The sequence below is a fragment of the Dasypus novemcinctus genome, chromosome 25 (assembly GCF_030445035.2).
Source record: "Dasypus novemcinctus isolate mDasNov1 chromosome 25, mDasNov1.1.hap2, whole genome shotgun sequence".
NCBI classification, from domain to species: Eukaryota; Metazoa; Chordata; class Mammalia; order Cingulata; family Dasypodidae; genus Dasypus; species Dasypus novemcinctus.
In genome coordinates, this window is record NC_080697.1 from 538,448 (window position 1) to 556,295 (window position 17,848).

Genomic DNA, 17,848 nt, shown 5'->3' on the forward strand with positions numbered 1-17,848 from the left:
CCCCCCCCTTCTCCCACAAATCAGTCAAAACATTTAACTGATAAAGTTTTCGGTAAAATTCATAAACACCTATAATAATGCTTTGACGTTTACTTATTAGAGTGGAACATGAGTTTCAGGAAAGTGATTTGGTTGGGGAAGGGAGCAACAAAGTATTTTCAAAAAGTATAACAATTGAGTGAAAATTTATACATCAGTTGATGTTGCCCTAAGTTTTACTGATCTTAAAACAAATGTTTTTAACTGCAAGGGAATAAGCTTAAACATAGGAAATCAAATATTTGCCAGTCCATTATTTATATATACTTCATCTTGGCCATAAGGTCTTCTAAGCTTTCACTAGAATCTTCTACTGTTACCTCAGGTACAGAATCTTCTTGCTTTTTTGGAATTGTATATGCCACTGTAATCCCTTCAGGTAAGTCAGGAACTGGACCCAAAGAATTTTTCAGTTCCTCTTCTGAAACCTCAGGTACCAGCTCAATACCCCATTCATTATCTTCATGTATTATCTCTTTCTCTTCTTGAACAACCTCCTGTTTGGGTAGTGCTGCTACCTTTTTCTTATATTCATCCTGTTGTTTCCTGCAATTTTTGTCTTCACACTGAGGATTTGGTTTCATGGGCATGGTAGGAAAGAAATCCTGCATGGCATTGTATCCAAGGTAGAAACTAACAGTACCAAAACCTAACAGAAATTTTAACACATTTTGTACTAAAGATTCCAGCCACCACTCCCATCGTAGTAGGAAGGCTGGCTGCACAAACACCTTCCTGTTTCAGAGTCTTTTCATCAATATTTGCAGCAATGACAAGTGGTGGAGTGCGGTCACCCCTCGGGCTGAAGTGTGGTTTGCTGGCCTGGCAAGGGGCGGCGGCTGCGGTAGGCCTATTCCAAACCGCTGCCCCCATAATAGGGTGGTTGGTCGGGCCCACTGCCACCCCTGAAGGAAGCTCGGCATGGGCGCAGAGTGCCCTCGGGTCTCCCCTTCTCAGCAGCCATGCTTCCGTGGCCGCCCCTCCTCCCGGATGGCGCCACACGATGCCTTGTGTGGCGGCACCCTTCTTCTTCTTTCTCCCTGCGCAGGCGCAGGGCGGAAAAATCCAGTCTGCCCTTTTCCCTCCCCCTGACAGCAGCAACAGCCAGGCGTGGGCGGGAAACTCCAGTCTGCCCTCTACCCCAGCAACAGCAGCCACCAATCCCTAAACCCTGCCACTTCCCCCAGCAACAGCAACAGCCAATTCCTAATCACCACCCCTCCCCCGTCCAGTACCGCCCACTGACCTTTCTCCGGCAACCAATCAGAACAGGGCATGGCTTCGACCAATCAGCCTTCCCCAGCCCCTATAAAACTGTTGCCTCTCCCTCAATAAAGTGGACTTGCGTGTTTACCTTGTCTCCGCAGTAGTTCTTCTGCCATGCGCCCTCCAGTCCTGAGAGCCCCCGACAAGGGCCTGGCCTCCCTTGTCCCCAGTTCATCACCTGCTTCTCCGGGTGACCCCCTCGTCGCCAGCTTCGCCAGGCGACCCCGTCAGCCGAACCGCACAACCCCTGTGAGACCGACCCCTCATCTGCTGCCGGACCGACCCCTCGTCCTGAGCTGGACCGACCCCTCGTCCGCAGCCAGACCTCACCTCTACCGACCGAGCAAGCCGCCGCAACCCAGGACATCATACATGTGTAGAAGGTGCTCAACCACTTAGCTACACCAACTCCCACAGAATAATTTTGCCACTTTTAATCAGTACAGAGTTACTTTGCCTTTACTGTTTGGATTTACATTTTTCTTTCCATGCTGGCTAGTTTCAGAGATCCTCTGATTCTCTGAGAGGGCAGAAGGTGTACTGGTTCTACCAGATACTGCTGCTGAAAGTTTCTAACTTCTTAATGATCCATTTCCATTCTATGTTCCAGTACTTCCTTTATCTTTGCTTTCTTTGTGACCAAGTTATTTGATTCAGATGTTCTCTTCCATTTGTTGCATTAATTCTTAAAAATCTGCAGTGTTTTGTAGGACATGTTTTTCAGTAGAATAAAATCTTCAAATACTTTAGAGAATCTTTAGCTATCAAAAGTGTCATGCATTTTGGATATAAGGAAAATTTATCAAGCAAATATTACAGCTCATGGTTAGGCAAGGATTATGGTCCTTGAGAATATACAAGGGTAATTCAATACGCCTCACAATGTATCTCTCAAATTTAGAGTTCTATAACTTTTGAAATATGCATGTTTACTGTGCTTTTTTAGTTCTTCTTCCAGAAAAATATTCAATTTCTCTGAGAACAGGCTTTCTGGAGCCATTGCTATTTGTGTTTGCTGCTCTATTTTATCCCTTGGAGTATATGGTAGTCTATGAGAAGACGAGTCTTGCATAGGAAATACAGGTTCTCTTTTTTGCTCAGGCCACTACTTTCTTATGCCATTAAATCATGACATCAGGCCACTCATTGATTTCTCCTTTTGATCTCAACAAGTGTCCCCTGATTACTTACTGAATTCTGTTGAGATTTCTGCTTAAAGAGGGAAAGTTTCTCGTTTCAGTCATTGTTTTTAAAGAACTAATATCTGCCTCATATGGTCATTTGGTTCCCTAAATACCAACTATTTTCTTGTTGATACCAATTGTTTCTCCAGCATCCCTAAGTCCCTTCTGCTGCCCTTCTCTGCTCCAAAGACCCTATCTTTCCTATCCCTGTCTCCCTCCAATCTTTCTTCTCTTGAACAGTCCAGAATATACACTGGAATTCATGTTGTTCCAGTCTCTAGGTCTAAGGAGGACATGCCACTCCCTGCATGGTGGTTCCAGCTCCCTCTGCAGGGTGCAAGGTTCTTTTCCTCCTTGAGTCCCTAGTGGCCTCTCTAGCCCCATCCCTGCATCCCCCTCCCCAGTATCTCAGCTGCAGTCTCCAAACAGCTCCTTGAGGTCTCCAGAAGCTTCTCAGTATTTTTGTGCACTGTGGTCTCAGAATAAACTGTAAAAACTTCACTTGAGTAGCTGATTATTGTGTATATGCCTTTATTTTCCATCTTAGGAAGCTGGAACACAAAGCACATGAGTAGCATGAATGCCACTTGCAGCTTTTAGAGGAAGAGGGAAAAGCAAAGGTGGTGGCAGAAGAAGTCAAGTACTACATGTGAGTTCACCTACCAGACACCGTGGCTCAGAAAACCCCACTTGAAATGTTTGCTGTTAATGTTTGCTGTACATTGTTTGGGAAGGGTAGTGGAAAACCATGAGTGGTCAGAATACACAGAGAATTCACACACACGTACACACACAAACACAAATAAGCTTACAAAGGAAGAATATAAAGTTACCCCCAATTTCCTCACTATTAGCTAGAGTGTGAGGGAACATGGCTCATGCAAACATTTCTGGGGATGATGTGAATTGTCATAATTCTTTAAGAAGACACTTTGATGTAGTGTGAACCATGAACCCTAAAAATGTGCATTTGATAGCCTCAAATGTCAGAGCCCAGGGCAATATGCTAAGGACACAAGTAAAGAAAGAATCAAGCTTTATCATGAAAGATATTCTTAGCAGGAAGTCAGGGAAATACTGAGACTGTAAGAACATTATAGCATATCACTCAGAACCTTCCAGGCAGTCACAAATGAATGGGGCAACTATGGAGGACTGCTTTTATCGTATTATGCCCTTATCATGAGCTTGTATATGTGAAGATAATGTCTCCAAGGGTCCAGAGGTGTGGGTCATGGGAACAGAAACAGATGAGTGAACAGGGTCAGCAGACCTGTGCTTTACCAGCTATAATCAATTGTCTTTTGTAGGCAAAGAATTGAAGAAATGGAACAAAACCTGCAGCAAACAGAGAGCTCATTGAGACAACAGGTAACTTTCACACCACCCAGCTGGTGCAGAATTTTTCAGCACCTTGTGTAGATGATTATAATGGCCCTTAGGAGCCCTAAACACACAGTTTTCTTTTTTATGTTGTCTTTTTCAGGTTACTCTTCATGAGGAGAAAGCTCATGACAGCTGGGTAAGATTTTGTTCTTTTCCTTTCTGTTCTGAGCACAGTCTACTACAACTCAACATGGATGGGTTTTCCTCTCATAATTCAAAATGCATGCTTTAGAGAGGGCATTGGTTAAGCAGATCAGGGAAGCTGCCTGCTTGAAACACAGGTACAGGATTTTATTTTAAACATCCATTTTTTTCAGTGCATTTTCATGTTTTTAAGACCAAGCATGTTCTTGATCTAAGGGCATGGTTTTCTAATTTTTATTCCATTGCATTCTTTCCCTTATTCTGGACTGGAAATATCCCAGAAAAATAAGATACTGGTGCTGGGAAGGCCTGATGTGGATGCCCCTCCACAGAGAGGTAGGAAGCATGCTGTGGAGAGCCCTGAATTAATTTCTGCTGCAAAATACACATAAAATGCTTTGGCTACAGTGGTCAATCCTTGTGCAAAAAAACCCACAATTCCATGCACATGCCAAAGAGAGCATTGTGCTTCAGGGGTGATGGGATGCTGTCCTCTCAGGTCACCCAGCTGCAGAGTCTCCTTGGATCTGTCCCCTGTGTATGGAGCAGCTCATGTCCCTCAAGTGACATCAAACACCCTCCACCCTTACCTCAGGGTTTCTCCCAACTAAAGAGGTGTCGCCATAAGGAAATTGTGTCAGTTGCCACTTCCTTTGTATTAAACTTTTTAAAGGCCTTGTTTTTCCTTCTTTTGAGAGAAATCACACAAAACTATTTAGGATGTGGCATCTCTGGCCTGGCTAGAGAATAATTTTTCTTGATTTGGCCTAACAAACACATAGTCTAGTACAAGATCTGCTTTAAGACATCAAGCATTCATTTATTCTTGTTAGTGTTTCCTTTGTATTTCTTTTGCTTGTTTTAATTTTTTATTGTTAATGACAGTGCTTTACAAATTTCTAGGTAGTTATACTCTAACCTAATGAATGTAACTGCCATAGTTTACTATTAATGTCTCATAGTTGTTTCCTTTTCCCATTACTACTTTTTAAATGTTTGTGAGGCTATTTCTATTCTTAAATGTTTACACAATCCTGGGTCACAAATGGAAGTCAGGTTATGCAGAGACAGATATCTTACCAATCCCCCATGGCTTGAAGAGTATGAGCTGTGGTGGTTTTCATGCCAACATCCAGCTAGTCTGAGCCCTGACCTGGCCTCAGTTGCTTGATTTGTTATAAAAACACCTGGACCTGTGTCAGAGACCTGTCATGTGCTCTTCAAGGGTCAGGGGACCTCCCTCAATTCTTGGGGTCATCTGAGCATCTGGGAAACCCTGGGCCTCTGGTGGGAACCTAAATGGGGTAAATAGCCTGAGATCCTTGGTCTCTTGGATCTTCCACACTGCCTCCCCCTCACCATTTGGTAAGAAGTTTTGAACATTACAAATTCTTTTCATGCAAGGGTCGTAGCTGCTACTCAAGTTTTCTAAAGCAAGGGTCAATCTGGCTGAGGATAGTGTAACCCTCCTCAAGTGTTTTAGGACAAACAAGGCTGTTTTTTCTCTGCACAGCAGGGGTGCCTTGAAGACAAAGAAGAAGGTTGACTGAGTTTATTCTGTCCTACTGAAACTGAAAGTGAAGGCAGGACCTGGTTGAAATGAGCGCCCCCAGAATGAGTCAGATTCTCTGTGGGGCATTCAAGGTCCTCAAGGCCTGCCCAGGTAGACCTCCATCACCACATCCCCTGCAGGGTCTAGATTCCCACCCCTGACTCTTGGCTTCATGCCTGCAAACACATCATACACTAGCTCTATTCAGTGTCTGTGTTGCTGTGTGTCAGCTCCTAATACGATCTTTCCCTGGAAACTATGCAATAACTCAGTTTTGTTATATATGAGAAGGCATAGTATTGGTTTTATTAGGTCTATTTTAGGATGGAGAGATAAAGTACATGAAGAATGAATCTCAAAGATTCTCTATTGGACACTCCCCTTTGACACAGTTTAAATGAAATTATTTGCACACTAATGATCACAATGTTCTTTGTATTACATTAAAATTAATTAAGGCCAATATATTTTGGCCTACAATTTTCAAATTTTATTCAAATTAAGGTGCTGAATTTGTTGTATTAAAATTCAGCTTCTACATGGTAAAGAAATGAAAGTTGTGAGAATGTGCACACAGTTAAATTCAGAGCTCTGTAGCTGAGATTAGAAGTCAAGTTGTTTCACCACATATAGACACACAGCTGTAGAACACACTGAAATATAAATTAGAGAAATGTGGTAAGGACAAAATGTATATGGGGAAAAATAAGATCAAATTGATATAACCAAGACCTTTTTGCCTTAACAGTACAATTATATTGATGTTTGAAGAGGACTCTCAAAGTGGTCAGCAGGCTGTGACCATAATAGTTTGAAAGAGAGTCAGATCTACATTACAATCTGAAGATTTTCCCTGGGCTGTCTAGTTTCCTCTCCCTTTAAAATTTCCTAGATATTTGCCCTAATAAACCACTTTTACTAATTTATGTTGGTATGGGTATTAGCCAAAGGGGTGCTGATGCAAAATGCCAAAAATTGGTTGGTTTTTATAAAGGGTATTTATTTGAGGTAAGAGCTTACAGATACCAGGCCATAAAGCACAAGTTACATCCTTCGCCAAGGTCTATTTTCATGTGTTAGAGCAAGATGGCTGCTGAAAGCTGAGAGGGTTTAGGCTTCCTGAGTTCTTCCCTTCCAGGGTCTTGCTTCTTTCTAGGTTAAGGGTCCTTTCTTCCCAGGGCTTGCTGTTTCCTAGGCTCAGGGTTCCTCTCTTCCTGGTGCTGGCTTCTCTTTCCTCTGTGAGCTTACTTCTTGGGGCTCCAGCTTAAGGCTCCAGCCATCAAACTTCAACATCAAAAACCCTTGCATCAAAAGCCCCAACATTGTCCTCTGCCCTGTCTTTTATCTGTGAGTCCCCACACACCAAGGAGTGGGGGCTCAACACCCTAATGACATGGCCCAGTTAAAGCCTTAATCATAAATCAGTCATGCCCAGTAATAGGCCAGATTACAATAGAATTCAATATCTATTTTGGAATTCACAACTATATCACACTGCTACAATATGACTTATGGCTATTAATTTTATAATTTGGTTTTAAATTTTACAATATTATTTCTATTTTTTTCTCACATCCCTCCTTCTTTGGCCATTGGGAGTAATTTTTCAGTTCATTTCCATGTTCTACTTACCTAACACCAACACAAGGATTTTTTCTTTTTTGTACTAGTACCATCTTTCTTTCTTTCTGGAACTATGAGATTATGCAGGGTCACTTTGTATATTTCCTTCCCCAGTCCTAGAATCAGCCATTTCTCCAAGGATCCCCGGATCCTTTCACTGGAGGAAGGATGTGGCTCAAGTGATAGAGCTTCCACCTACTATATGGGAGGACCTGGGTTCGATCCCTGGGGACTCCTGATGAAAAAGAAGAGAAAGCATGCCTGCATGGCAAGCCCATGCCTGAGCGAGTGCCCACATGGTGAGCCAGTGCCCACATGAATGCCTGCATGAGGGACCACATGGTGAGATAGTGCCCTGTGCAAGTGAGTCATGCAGCAAGTTGATGATACATCAAAAGAGACAAGGGGAGAGTCATGGAGAAGTGCAGCAGAGGGCAGGAACTGAGGTGCCACAATTGACAGGGAACCTCTCTCCCCATTAGAGGCCTCCAGGATTGAATCCTGGTAAATCCTAGAGGAGAGAAAATGAGAAGAGAAGACAACACAGACAGCAAAAGAAGCAGTGCAGGAGGAGGAGAAAGGGGAAAATAAATACTTTTTAAAAACCTAAAAACCAAAAAAAAACCTAGATCAGGTGGCTAACTGTGCTCTTTGCTACTCAGGTAACCTTGTTTCTCTTAAGGTGCAAGAAAATGAGTGATTGGATACTAAATTGTGTATATGCAAACAGTGATTCTGTATGGAACCTTCTGGATATACATTATGCTAAACATGGGTTCATATTGATATATCCAACTCTAATGTATTATTATATGGATATTTTAGCCTTTTCTAGTTGCTTTTCTGGAACTTTCTACTCCAACAGCAAGAAACCTGGCTCCACCCATCTGCCATCTTTTTAATGTTCAACTGAAGTATGTAAATATGTTGAAGAAATTGATTTAGAATTGTTCTCCAAACCACTTGTGGGAAATAATGATCTACTAGAATTCAATGGTTTAGTACAGCTCCTTTTAAATGTACAGATTTCACTCACTGACCCCATCACCTGCAGTGACTGTTCAGACATTTGTCATAGATCTAGAGGTTTTTGTCATGATCTGCCTTCCATCCTAATATCACTGGTTTCCAAAATGAATTTTTAATTTTGCCTTCATTTAGATTCACCCTCTGTGCTGTAAAATTCTATGTTTTTGAAAATGCTTAGTGGCAGATATTTACCATTAAATGCCCTACAGTTGCAACCCTTATTAACCCTATCCATCCCCCCACCCCGCCACAGCTCTGCCAACCACTGATCTGTCTGCTGTTTCTATAGTTTCCTTTTCTGTAATGTCACAGAAAGGGGATCATACACTATGTGGCATTAAATAATGATCACATTTAGAAGTAATACATGGACATCTTGTAAAACTCATATTTTAGAAGGCTTCTACTGAAAAACAGGAGTGTCCTAGACCAAACTCTTTTACCCGTTATTCGAGTTTGTCATGTTCAAGTTTTTTTTTCACATTTTTCTGCTATCTGTATCCATATTTCCAAATAATATTATGTGGTGACTTAGTGATATTTCAAATTTAAATAATTTCTAGTTATGTGAAAGAAGAGTAACCAGCACTTTTCCTCCATGACCCCCTTACCATATGCTTTTGCTCACTCATTCTTCAAGATGGGTGATCACCATATTGATGAAATAATCACCAGTTACATTAGTAGGCCTACATGAAGATTCTTGTTTCAGTCAGGGGTTTCCACAGAACAGAACATATATATATATATAAATATATAAGTGAATGTATATATGTACACACACACATATATCTCTATGTTTATAGATAGGTAGGTAGACAGAAAGACAGACATAGATAGATAGATAGATAGATAGATAGATAGATAGATAGATAGATAGATAGATATTCATGTGTGTGTGTGGTGTGTATAAGATTTATTGTAAGGTATTGGCTCATATGAATGTGGCAACTGGCAAGGCCAAAATGCATAGAGAAGGCTGGCCTGGAAAATCATCAGGAATTCAATTAGCAGTCTTGGCACAGAATTTGTTCTTCCCCAGGAAACTGCACCTTTTACTCTTCAGGGTTTCAACTGATAGTAGGAGGCCCACTTACATTATGGAGAGACATCTATCTTGTTTCTTTTAGTTGCTATTGTGAATGGAATTTTTTTCTTGAGTTCTTATGATTGTTCATTGATTATGTATAGAAACACTACTGATTTTAGAGTGTCGATCTTGTACCTGGCCACTTTGTCAAATTCATTGATTAGATCTAAGAGGGTGATGTAGATTTTTCAGGATTTTCTGTATATATGAACATAGTAGCTGCAAACAGGAAACATTTTACTTCTTCATTTCCAATTTGGATGCTCTTTATTTCTTTTTCTTGCCTTCTAGTATCTGCTGAATGAGAGTGGTGACAGTTTGCATCCTTCTCTTGTTCCTGACCATACAGGGAAAGTATTCACATGTTCACACTTAATTAGGTTGTTGGCCATGGGCTTTTCATATAATACTTTATCATGTTGAGCAAGTTCCTTCTATTCCTAGTTCTATAAGCATGTTTTTAGCTTCTGTGCCCTTTATCAAGAAAGGGTGCTGTATTTTATCAAATGCCTTTTTCCATCAATTGATGGACTATGAGTTTTTTTCCACTTCCTTCTGGTAATGTGGTGTATTCCATTACTTGACTTTCTTATGTTGAACCATACTTCTTGTATCAGGGATAAACCCCACTAAATCATGGACTATAATTCTTTTTTTTTCAGGGTTTTAAAAATCACTTTATTTATAAAGCATGCACTTAAATAGCCCTTACTATGTGCTCTGCATTTTTCAAAGTTTTTTTTGTCTTTATTCATTTTTTTAATATTACATTAAAAAAATATGAGGTCCCCATATACCTCCCACCCCCCACTCTACTCCTCCCCCCATAACAACAATCTCCTCCTTCATCATGAGACATTACTGCTTTTGGTGAATACATCTCTGAGCACCACTGCACCTCATGGTCAAAGGTCCACATCATAGCCCACACTCTCCCACATTCCACCTAGTGCGCCATGGGAGGACATACAATGTCTGGTAACTGTCCCTGCAGTACCACCCAGGACAACTCCAAGTCCCAAAAATGCCCCCATATCTCATCTCTTCCTCCCACTTCCTACCCCCAGCAGCAACCATGACCACGTTCTCCATACCAATGCCACATTTTCTTCGATTACTAATCACAATAGTTCATGAATAGAATATCAGTAAGTCCACTCTAATCCATACTCTATTCCTCCATCCTGTGGATGTGGAAATGGTTGTGTCCATGCCACATCTATATTAAGAGGGGGCTTAGATTCCACATGGATGCTGGATGCAATCCTCCTGCTTTCAGTTGTAGGCACGCTTGGCTCAATGGTGTGGTGATTGACCTTCTTCAACTCCATGTTAACTGAGTGGGGTAAGTCCAATAAACCAGAGTGTAGGAGCTGAAGTCTGTTGAAGTTCAGGGCCTGGCTATCACATGGTCAGTCCAGAGATTCAGGTCCCCTGGGTATACATTAAACCCCAGCACCAACTACAGTTCCAATAAAAGTAACAGGAAAGGCTTGTGGACAATGATCACATCTGAGTCCAGCTCCATCACACAGAAACACAAACTCCAAAGTAGGGCCAACTGACATGGCACTGAACTCCATCTGCCATGACGATAGAACCTGTGGGTCTCTGTAGCCCTCAGAAGAACCAAATACCTGGGGTTGTATCTACTTTATCTGTCTCTGGGACTCTGCGGAGGTGTGCATAAGAGCAAACCCTCTGATAACCTCCTGGCTTTTTTGGAGACTCATAGCCATATAAACTCATTTGTCCTTTCCATTTCCCCTTTTAATCAGGTCAAAAAGCATTTTTAACTCCTGGTATTATATGTAGATTGAAATATTCTGCTGGTCTGAGTTGACCCTTTTATTCAAGGTCATTTTCTAGTTACATCATCAACTGCTACTTGGTAGTAATCCCTCGGTGCCAGGGAGGCTCATCCCTGGGAGTCATGTCCCATGCTGGGGGGAAGGCAATGCATTTAAACGTTGAGTTTGGCTTCGAGACTGGCCATATTTGAGCAACACAGAGGCTCTCAGGAGATAATTCTTAGGCACCCTGCAGCTCTAGGCCTTATTCTTATTTCAGGTGCACAGGCTCACAAGCATAGTCATTAGTATCAAGGGCTCATTGTTGGCCCTTCATTTTTTTTGATCTTTGCCATTGCTCTTGGGGGATTGTTGCTGTTCCTTTAGGGAATGTGATAGAGCTCCCCTTGCTAGGAACTCAACACTCCCTCAGTTGTTATTAATTGTATCCACTATGAAAATATCCCAACATTTTTATGTACCCTGGATATATGCCCTGTAGAACTCTGTCAACCATGTGTCCCCTGTCAATAACATCCCACACCAGTATTCCTCCCCTGCCATTGTTGAACCTCTCTGTGATCCAAAACTTCCTGGAAAGTGAAGCCCAATAAATTGCCAGATTCCATTAATAGTAAAATGGAATATAGTGATGAGTTTAAAGGTTAGATATAGAATACATAATAATTTAGAAAAATTAAGGTAAAAATAAATTGGGGTATCAAAAAATTTAAAAATGCAAAAGCTTTGTTTTTGATATTTTGCCTTCCATCACTGCAATAAGTGTTGCACTGTATGCAAATTGGGAAGGCAAATAATTCCGTCTTTTCCTCAGTCTCTAAGTCCTATCTTTTACTTTTCTTTTTTCTAATTATTAAGCTTATCTTCACAAAAGTTTTAGATCCCAGTAATTCATATATACAATATACAGTACTACCACATATCCAACATAAACCCTTTTCCCTTCCACAGTAATAATCTTTTTACATATGCATACTATATTTACTGAAACTGATGTACAGATATTGAGGCAATAGCTTTCAAAGAAGGTAACATTTCGGTTTACATTGTGGTTTATATTTTAGACTACACAATTTTCTAAGTTTTTGGTTATCTTATGTTTTACATTATGATTTACATTTTAGCCTATCAGCCCCTATATATTTTTGGTGAAATTTTACATGTCTTATATTCATCCTTCTGTACTCTTGTGGAACACTTCTATTGCCCACACAGTTCCATTGGTTCCATCTATTCAATATCTCTTTCCCCCTCCACTTAGGGCCCACAGTGACAGGCAATCTTCATTGCTTGAAGGGCCATGTTCAGAGATACTTGCAACAGTGTTGAGGGCTTGACATGGTCAACTGCCCTAATGCACTGGGAGCCACCATTTCTCTTGAGAGATACAATTCCCTCTATTTGAGAGCATCGGTTCACTCTCATTATATGGGTCTCTATCCAATGATATAACCCACTATATCAAAATAAGCATTCTCACATTCCCTAGGAGCCTGTCCTGTGTCAGATTATCCCCTTTAAGTATCTTAAACAGGTAACCTTCCTTATTATCTTTTTGAAAAAGTTTTCTCAGCATTATACTCTCAACCAAATACCTGGCAATCTCCTATGTTCATATGTTGCCCCACCCTCCCCCCAATTTCTTGGGCAATATTACCCATCCTCCTATCCGTAGCCCCCCTCAAGCCCGCAAAACCCCACCCAAAAGTAACCCTATACCCCCATTTTATCCCTTCCCTGTACAAATAGTTACCTCCAGGTTATCATAGATTTCACCTAAGTAGGTGTCAGCTTACATCTTTCCTCTGCCCCACCATTCCCTTTAAGCCTATCATCCAGTCTCTAGTTCTCTGAGGCAGATTGGTTTATTTATTTCATATCATTGAGGTCATGTAGTATTTGTCCTTCAATGCCTGGGTTGCTTCACTCAACATACGGTTCTCAAGATTCATCCATGTTATCACGTGTGTTTGTACTGTATTCATTCTTAAAGCTGAGTAGTATTCCATTGTCTGTATATACCACATTTTATTTATCCATTCATCTGTTGATGGGCATTTGTGTTGATGCCAACTTTTGGCAATAGTGAACAATGCTGCTATGAACATTGGTGTGCATATATCAGTTTCTGTCCTTGTTTTCAGTTCTACTGGGTATATACCCAGCAGTGGAATTGTCGGGTCATATGGCAAATCATATGTCAGGTCATATGGCTAGTTTTTTGAGAAACCTCCAAACTGTTCTCCAAAATGGTTGGATCCTTCTGCATTCCCACCAGCAGTGGATGAGCGTTCCCATTCCTACACATCCTCTCCAGCATTTGTATTCTTCTGTTTTTTTCATAGCTGCCAATCTTATGGGAGTAAGATGGTATGTCATTGTAGTTTTGATTTTCATTTCCCTGATAGCTAGAGATTTGGAGCATTTTTTATGTGCTTTTTAGCCATGTGTATTTCTTCTTTGGAGAAGTATCTGTTTAAATCTTTTTCCCATTTTTCAAATGGGTTGTTTGTCTTTTTATTTTTGAGATAGAGGAGTTCTTTCTATATGCACGTTATAACTCTCCTATCAGATATATGATTAGCAAGTATTTTCTCCCATTGTGTAGGCTCTCTCTTCACTTTCTTAACAAACTCCTTTGAGGTGCAGAAGACTTTAATTTTTAGGAAGTTCCATTTATCTATTTGGTCTTTTGCTGCTCGTGCTTTTGGTGTGAATTTCATGAAGCCATTTCCTATTACAAGATCTTGTATATGCTTTCCTACACTGCTTTCCAAAGTCTTTATGGTCTTGGCTCTTATATTTAGGTCTTTGATCCTTCTTGAGTTGATTTTTGTATAAGGTGTGAGATGGTAATCCTCTTTCATTCTTTTACATATGGATATCCAGTTCTCCAGGCACCATTTCTTGAATAGGCCCATCTCTCCCAGTTGAGAGGGATTGGTGGCTTTATCAAATATTATATGACTGAATATATGAGGATCTATATCAGAACTCTCAATTCAGTTCCATTGGTCTGTGTGTCTCTCCTTATGCCAATACCAGGCTGTTTTCACTACTGTAGCTTTGTAGTATGTTTTGAAGTCAGGTAGTGTGATTCATCCAATTTTGTTTTTCTTTTTCAATATGTCTTTGGCTATTTGGGGCCTCTTTCCTTTCTGAATAAATTTCATAGCTAGTTTTTCTCATTTCTTAAAGAATGCTGTGTTGATTTTTATTGGGATTTCATTGAATGTGTAGATCAGTTTTGGTAGGATAGACAACTTAATAATATTTAGTCTTCCTATCAATGAACAGAGAATATTCTTCCATTTATTTAGGTCTTCTTTGATTACCTTGAACAGTGTTGTATAGTTCTCGGTGTAAAATCTTTTACAGTTTCAGTTAAATTTATTCCTAGGTATTTGATTTTTTATTGACTATTGTAAATGGTATTTGTTTCTTGATTTCCTACTGAGCTTGCTCACTATTGGTGTACAGAAATGTTACTGATTTTTGTGCATTGATCTTATAACCTGCGACTTTACTAAACTCATTTATGAGTTCTAGAAGCTTTGCTGTAGACCCCTCAGGGTTTTCTATGTATAGGATCATGTCATCTGCAAATAATTAAATTTTGACTTCTTCCTTTCTAATTCGAATGCCTTTTATATCTCATTCTTGTCTCAGTGCTTGAGCAAGTACTTCTAAGACCATGTTAAATAGAAGAGGTGATAGTGGGCATCCTTGTTTTGTTCCTGATCTTAGAGGGAAGGATTTTAGTATTTCACCATTGTAAATGATGTTGGCTGTGGGTTTTTCATATATACTATTTCTCATGTTCAAAAAATTTCCTTGTATTCCAATCTTTTGCAGTGTTTTTATCAAGAAAGCAAGCTGTATTTTGTCAAATGCTTTTTCTGCATCTACAGAAATAATCATGTGTTTTTTTCCTTCAATCTCTTTATATGGTGTATTATATTGATTGATTTTCTTATGTTGAACAATCCTTGCATACCAGGAATGAATCCCATTTGGTCATGAAGTATAATTCATTTAATGTGTTGTTGAATATGGTTAGCAAGTATTTTGTTGAGGATTTTTGCATCTAGGTTCATTAGAGAAATTTGTCTGTAATTTTCCATTCTTGTGGTGTCTTGTTTGGCTTTGGTACTAGGGTAATGTTGGCATCATAGAATGAGTTAGGTAATGTTCCTTCTGTTTCCATTTTTTGGAAGCATTTGAGCAGGATTGGTGTTAATTCTTTCCGGGATGTTTTGTAGAATTCAACTGTGATGTCGTCTGGCCTTGGGCTCTTCTTAGTTGGGAGGTTTTTAATAACTGATTCTATCTCTTTACTTGTGGTTGGTTTGTTGAGATCATCAATTTCTTCTTTCATCAATATGGGCTGCTTATGTGTTTCTAGGAATTTGTCCATTTCCTCTGAACTGTCATTTTTTGTTGGAATATAGTTTTTCAAAGTATTCTCTTATGATGTTCTTTATTTCTGTGGGGTCAGTGGTAATATCTCCTTTCTCATTTCTTATATTTTTATTTGCATCTTCTCTCTTTTTTTCTTTGTTAGTCTAGCTAAGGGTTTGTCAATTTTATTGATCTTCTCAAAGAACCATCTTTTGGTTTTGTTTATCTTTTTAAGTACTTTCTTATTTTCTATTTCATTTAGTTCTGCTCTTATCTTTGTTATTTCTTTCTTTCTTCTTCCTGTGGGGGTACTTTGTCATTTTTTTACGAATTCCTCCAAATGTACCATTAGTTCTTCAATTTTGCTCTTTCTTCTTTTTTATGTATGAATTTATGGCTATAAATTTCCCTCTCAGTACTGCTTTTGCTGCATCCCATAAGTTTTGGTATGTTGTGTTACCATTTTCATTAGTTTCAAGGTAGTTATTAATTTCTTTTGAGATTTCCTCTTTGACCCACTGTTTTTCTAAGAGTGTGCTGTTTAATTTCCATATTTCAGTGTGAAATCTGGCCCTCTGACCCTTGCAGATTTCTAGTTCCACTCCACTATATTATTTTGTATGCTTTTGATCTTTCTGAATTCATTGAGCCTTTCTTTGTGGCCTAGCACATGGTCTATCTGGAGAATGATCCATGTGCACTTGAGAAAAATGTATATCCTGCTGTATTCGGGTGTAGTGATCTGTATATGTCTATTAGATCCAGCTCCTCTAATATACTGTTCAAAGTTTTTGTCTTTATTGAATCTCTTTTGAGATGGTCTGTCCAAAGCTGATAGTGTTATATTAAAGTCCCCCACTATCATTGTAGAGGCATCTATTCTTTCACTTAGTTTTTCCAATCTTTGCCTCACGTATTTAAAGGCGCCCTTGTTAGGAGCATAAATATTTATGATTGTTCATTCTTCTTGAAAGATTATCCCTTTAACTAACATGTACTATCCCTCTTTGTCTCTCACAATTGTTTCACATGTAAAATCTATTTTTTCTGATATTAAAATGTAGCTACTCCTGCCTTTTTTGGTTATTGTTTGCTTTGAAGGTTGCTTTCCAGCCTTTCACTTTCAACCTCCATGAATCCCTGTGTCTAAGATGTGTTTCTGGTAGACAGCATAGAGATGGGTCATATTTCCTTATCCAATCTTCCAGTCTGAATCTTTTGACAGGTGAGTTTAATTCATTGACATTCAGTGTTATTACTTTCAAGGAATTATTTATGTTAGCCATATTTTGTTTGGACTTGTGTTTGTCATATTTTGTTTGTTTTTTCCTTTTCTTTTTGTCTTTTTTGTTGCTCTTACACTCTCCTCCAACTCTGCCTCTCCTGTTTTTTCTTTCCTCCTGCCAAACTCCCTTTAGTATTTCTTGAAGGACAGAATTCTTGTTGGCATACTCTTTTAAGTTCTGTTTATCTGTGCATATTTTGAACTCTCCATCAGTTTTGAATGCTAGCTTAGTTGGGTAGAGTATTCTTGGTTGGAAATTTTTTTCTTTTAGTACCTTGACTATATCAAATCACTGCCTTCTTACCTCCATGGTTTCAGATGAGAAATCAGCACTTAATCTTATGGAGCCTCCCTCATATGTGATGGTCTCTTTACTTTTGCTGCTTTTAGAATTTTCTCTTTGTCTTGAGCATTGAGTAATTAGATAAGTATATGTCTTATATAAGGGTGGGCCTGTTGGGATTTATGGTGTTTGTCTTGAGCATTGAGTAATTAGATAAGTATATGTCTTATATAAGGGTGGGCCTGTTGGGATTTATGGTGTTTGGGTTGCATTGTGCTTCCTGGACATGTACATCCATCTTTCTCAGTAGATTTGGGAAGTTTTTAGCCATTATTTCCTGCAACACACCTTCTGTCCCCTTTCCCTTCTTTTCTCCTTCTGGGAGGCCTATAATACGTAGGTTTGTGTGTTTTGCCTTGTCATTCAGGTCCCTAAGTCCTAGCTGGAGTTTTTCTATCTTTTAATCAATCAGTTCTACTATCTGTTTGATTTCTGATGTACTGTCTTCCATGTCACTAATTCTCTCATCTGCCTCTTCTAATCTGCTGCTATTTGGTGAGAGTGTATTTTTGATTTCTTGAACTGTGGTGTTCATCCCCATCATATCTGTTATCTTTTTGCATATGTCTACAAGTTCCTTTCCAAGTGTTTTCTTCATATTTTTAATCTCTTCCTTTACTTCATTAAGTTGGTCTCTAATATATGTTTTGAGATCTTTAATTACTTGTCTGATGTCTGCTCCCCTTCCTGGTTTT

General features: G+C 39.5%; 1 pseudogene; it reads right to left on the bottom strand.

The window, feature by feature from the left end:
• Positions 1 to 113: 113 nt before the first annotated feature.
• On the bottom strand, positions 114 to 17,120 carry LOC131275919 (ubiquitin-like modifier-activating enzyme 5 pseudogene; annotated as a pseudogene).
• Positions 17,121 to 17,848: the final 728 nt, after the last annotated feature.